We start from the raw sequence: 6,000 nt of genomic DNA on the forward strand, positions 1-6,000 counted from the left end.
ATAGTATTATTATGGGTAAGGGATTGGATATTACTAAAGAACAGGAGATTATTAAGTCTGGAAGGTCATGACTTACAAATAGAATAGCATGCTATGTTATGGAATCATAAATATAAGACACACAAATATTTTCAAAGGCAGGACAAGAAGCAACGGGTGGAAACTAATCAAGGAGAGAAGCAACCTAGAACTAAGGAGAAACTTCCTGACAATGAGAACAATTAATCAGTGGAACAGCCTGCCTCCAGAAGTAGTAAATGCTCCAACACTGGAAGTTTTTAAGAAGAGACTGGACAGCCATTTGTCCGAAATGGTGTAGGGTTTCCTGCCTGAGCAGGGGGTTGGACTAGATAACCTCCAAGTCCCTTCCAACTTTACTACTATTACTATTACTATTATATCAGACAAGCTCTAATTGATGTATGGGTTAAAATCTGGCAACCAAATTATACTCAAGTCCCTAGTTGGATCTCATTGTTGGAAATGCATGTACATCCAAAGTTTATCCAACTAGGAAAGATTATAACATATAAAAATGTTCTAGACGAGAGAGGGGAATTGAAACCCAGGAAAATTCTTCAAGACAAAGGGATAGAATTAGAATGGTGTGCATACCTTCAATTACAGGCAAGATATTGGAAAGATAAAAAAGAGTTAGGCATAAAATTAGAACTGATAGGGCTGGATAAAATATTATTAGGTATGGAGGATAAAATAATTAAAAAACTATATCATTATTTGTTAATCAGGCAATGTATAAGGAACAGGTAAAAGAGACCATGTTAAAGTGGAGTAGGGATTTTGATCTCAGCTTTGATTTGCACATCTGGCAAGAACTATGGGTAAGAAACAGGAAGCTCACTCTGGCCACCTCCTATAAAGAAAATCTCTACAAAATGTTCTATAGATGGCATCTCCCACCCATAAAATTAGCTAAAATGGGTTTAAATGCTTCTTCCAAATGTTGGAAATGTAAATTGGCAACTGGGACATACTATCATATGTGGTGGGAGTGCCCATGAGCCTGTGACTTTTGGAATAAGGTTAAAAAATGGCTGGAAATTTTTTTAATGCTAATGGTAGGGTTAAAACCAGAACTCTTTCTATTAGGCATAACCACGCAAAAATACGACAAAGGGGTATTCTATTTGATGTTACAAATTTTCATGGCTGCTAGATTGGTATATGCTCAAAACTGGAGGAATAAAAGAATTCCAACAGAAGAAGAGATTTTATATAAAATTTTATCGTGTGCTGAAATGAATAGGCTCACAATGGAAATGAAGGATAAGACAGAATCAGACTACATTGAAATCTGGGACAAATATTATTACTGGTATGAATTAAGGAGAACTGCTCGGGCTTCAAACTAGTGTTAAGACAGACATATATATAACTGTATATATAATTGTACTGTATAGAAGAATAAGCTTATTTAGAGATTAAGAATGATGTATTAATTATATGTATTAAGAGGAACAAATTGTTAGGAATATTTATTCTGGAATGTCACGTTATGTCCATTTTTGTATTATAAATATTTTTTTTAAAAAAAAAACTAGTTATTGTCTTTTCTCTAATCAAAACAAGTGAATTTTCTGTTTCTACAAATTCAGCAAACATTCCTCCATTATGGATATTTCAGAACTCTGGAAATAAGAGTTAAGGAGCAAAATGAAAAAAAAAAAAATGGGACTAAAATTAAATATAAAGAAGACCATATTAATGACAACAGGTACAGTAGCCAGCCTTAGAATTGGCAGTGAAGAAATACAAGTAGCAGACAGTTTCCTCTTTTTAGAATTAACCATCAACAGTAAAAGAAAAAAGCAATCAAGAAATGCATCTCAGACAAGAAGAGCAGCAGCAGAATTCCTTGGAAAAGATATTTGAATAGTGTGATATATTTTGACCTACAAAGATCAGAAACATGCCAGCCATGATATTCCCTGTGGCATTCTACGGAAGCCAAAGCTGGATTTTGAAAAAGAAGGGTAGGAAAAGTATTGACAATTCTGAATTTTGGTATTGGAAAAAAACTCCTAAGAATACTGTGGACAGTCAAGAAAACAAACAAACAGATCATCAAACAAATCAAGCCAGCGTTCTCATTTGAGCACAAATGACCAGGCTCAAATTATCCTATTTTGGATATCTCATGTGAAGACCTATCTCTCTGGAAAAGGTTCTAATGCTGGAAAAGGTGGAAGGAAAGAAAAGAGAATGGCAGGGTTCATGGACTCAGTTAAATGATGATGATCGCATCTTTAGAAGATTTGAAAGGTTAGGGACAAATTGTCACAGAGAAAATCTATCTGTGGTTGCTGGAAGTCCAAAATAACTTGATAGCATTCAATCAGAATGCAGAATAATAGAGGTGAAGGGGACATGGGAGGTTTTCTAATCCCAACCCCCTGCTCAAGCAGGAGATCCTGTACCATTCCAGACAAGTGGCTGTCCAGTCTCTTTTTCTTCTTTTTATATGTTTTATTATTTTTTAAAAAGTTACAGACTTTAGAGCTTAGTAAACAACATGTTGTCTGGATTCATATATTTAACATTAACTTCTTCAATATAAATGTATTCAGTATTGCACAATCCAATATTTTTTTCCTTGATCCTCCTTTCTTCCCCATATTTTTTTTTTCATTTTCCCCTCATTAGACAATTACAATTCTTGGTACTATTGGTGTATACAAAATTAGATATAGACATCTTCATCATATTTTATTAGTATTATACAAATAACAATAATATCAATTCATGTCAATATCCTGTTTTTGTGCTCTTATTAAAATTTGATTTCCCATCAATATTTAAAGTATCCTTCTCATTTATGAATTTATATAGCTAAAAAAATATTCATACCAATCCTCTTATTTTCAACTTTCCTATATCAAAAGAAGAAAAAACATGCTATTTTAATTCTAAATCGTATCTTCCATTATAAAAATCTAGTTATATCTAAGGCCCATCCATTCTTTTAATCATATTCAAACAGGTATAATAAACAGATAATGCCCCTCTGATAAATCAAATCCTCTGTTTTTTTAAAAAAAATCTAACCCTTTCTTTCTTTCTTTCTTTCTTTGCCAAGTAGCTTTCTAGGCCAAAGCAATTAAATCGCCCAAAAATTTTCTTTCTATTTTTCTGAAAGCTGCTTGGCATGAGGAAGACAATTTAGGTAGAGTATTTTTTTTTGGGGGGGGGGAATTCTGCCCATCCACATTCTCTAAACATTTCCCCTGCCCACTTTATGTTCCATTTTCTAGAATTTTCTTCCTTGTCATCAGGTGTATTTTGGAGAAAGGAGTAAGGGGTTTTTTGTATGTTCATCATTATAGGTAGGTCTTACAGTATTTTATTTGTATATGGCAGTCTATATTTCCCTTCTCCTATCTCCCCCATCTCTAGGTGCATCTCTTCTGCTTCATCCTCTGGTTTCTGGTTTATTTGTTCATACTTTGTAGTCATTATCTAGGAACTTTTCAACTGTAGCTTCAATTTGGAGATTTGGTCATTTATATCATCTAGCTTATTTTTAGTCTCATTATGGTTTCTTTTTATGTCTTCTTTGTGTGCAACAATTGTTTGATGAATTAGCTGTAGCATGGAGAATATTTCCTTCTGAAAGATATTTGTTTTTTCTTGAGACATCATTCCTAGAAATTCTCTAATGTCACCAGTCTCAGTAAGAGTGGAACAAAGTTGCCTCTAGTTTTCTAGTCTTTATATGTAGCCTTTATAATCCAGTCCTAATGGCAAAATTTTATAGTAATCCTTTGTTTCAAGTATCCTGAAAGTTATCAGTCGGGCAAGGTTGTAATCCACAATGTTCCAAGTGTTCAAAATGTTCAATCTCCCTGCAGCCAGACACATTCAAAAGTCATTTTTTTTTCTTTTTCTCCCACTAGCTCTTGAGATTAAAAATCCAAGCTCAGTAGGTATTTATAGTCCAAGAAGGCCAAAATATTTTCCTTTATTGCCAGCTGTTCTCCCTTCAGCTGAAAGTCACTAAGCAGCCAAGGGGCTAGTTATAGTGCTGTACTCAAATCCACCACTAGATGTCATTCAAAGTCCATTTTCCACTTTTAAAACAAAGGGTTGATTTCTTATATTTGTTTATATTTCATCTCAATGTTTTTTTCCAAAGAAAAAAATCTTAAAAATTATCTCAGTTCTCAAATTTATCAAAATTGTAGCTTTGTATTACTTTCATTTCAGTATTGTGTATTTCTATCCCCCATAAAAAATTTAAAACACCACTTCTGTTCACCCCTGGAGGTTGTTAGTTTCCTTTCCCAGGAAGTTCAGTTGTAAAATAGTAAAGAAAGGATCAATATTCTCACCCAGTTCCAACATGCTGTTTACGATGTGCTAATTAAAGCTTTTGTTCTTCGGTTGTCAAGCTAATGGCCAGCCACAGAGGTATAGCTGGTCTTTCCCCTGCTGGTTTAGAGGGCTTTCCATGGATCAAACAGAAAGACCTCCATCTCTCTGTGATCAAACAAGGCACCTGTCCTTCTTCATCATCTCTTTGGGGTGACTTTAGGCCCTTTTTAGGGCCCCCAGCAGGGCAAAATCGGGTGCAGAAGGCAGAGACCTGCTGTCCTGTGTCTGTTTCACTGCAATGCAAAATTGGAAGTTTGCTGTCCAGTCTCTTCTTAAAAGCCTCCAGTGATGAAGTACCCACAATTTCTGAAGGCAAGCCATTCAACTGGATAATTGCTTTTACTGTTAGGAAATTTATTTATTTATTTATGAGACTTATATACCGCTTTAAGTGCAATCCCTCTCTAAGCGTTGTACACCAGTAAGCAATGTATATATATATTTACATTGCCCCCAACAATCTGGGTCCTCATTTTACCTACCTCAGAAGGATGGAAGGCTGAGTCAACCTTGAGCCGGTGAGATTTCTCCTTAGTTCTAGGTTGCTTTTTTCCTTGATTAGTTTCCATCCATTGTTTCAATCAATGAATCAATTCTGATTATTTTATCTTTATGGATCTCTTGAAAAAGAGGATGTAGAACATGTTTATTTCATTGTAATTTCTGTATGGATTTAGGATACATTTTTATTTCATTTTTTAAAGATTTCCCAACAGAAAAGATAATATGTGTATCATACTACTCTGAAACTTCCAGACGAAATTTTGTACTTATGAAGAATACATGCTCAGGCACAGCAAAATATCTGTCAAACAATTAAAATTGTTCAATGACCCAAATTATTCTCTTTTAATTTTTTCATGCTATTTAACAGGTTAATATAAATTTCTTTTGCTTTTTTGGTCTGCTGTCATTTTTGATTTCTCAATTATTGTAAATTTTCTGCATTATTTTTATTATATCTATGTGTGCCATTTTCTAACTGTTCAATGATAATTAAAAAAGAACTTTCTACTTCCAAGAAAGATTTTGGACCAAATTATGGGGTAGGACATCTGCAAAGCTCCATAAGAATAAGCAATCTCAAATATAATTAAGGGAAGAAAAAAGCATTTCTGGATCTCCCATTAATAAAGTTACTATTTGGGGACTAAAAAAGTTCATATATACAATGTGAAGGAGGAGGATTCTTGGAGAATCAGACTTTGTTCCTATAAGATATGTGTACCAAACAACAAAGTTTTGTCTTTATGCCAGGTTATCTTTGAAAAACTCTCCTATTTTTTTTAAAAAATGTATATTTTCAGTATATTACCATTTGTTTCTGTTTTGCTGAAGAGAATGGTGAAATGGTGAAATTATTATTAGCCAGTTTTAGGCTTCCAAGTGCAATTCAAATCCCTGTTTTTTAAAGCTCCATTTATTCCCCTTAAAAAACAGGGATTTGGAGAAAATAATCCAGTTGCTTAAGTACATTATTTTATTTTTATTTGTTATTAAATTTATATGCCCCTATTTCACCACCAAGCAACCAAAGGCAGATTACAACAAAATAAATATAACAATACAAAACATTAAAATATTAAAATTACAAATGTTAACATTAAA

The sequence above is a fragment of the Crotalus tigris genome, unplaced genomic scaffold (assembly GCF_016545835.1).
Source record: "Crotalus tigris isolate CLP2741 ecotype Arizona unplaced genomic scaffold, ASM1654583v1 scf7180000024376.1991246, whole genome shotgun sequence".
NCBI classification, from domain to species: domain Eukaryota; kingdom Metazoa; phylum Chordata; class Lepidosauria; order Squamata; family Viperidae; genus Crotalus; species Crotalus tigris.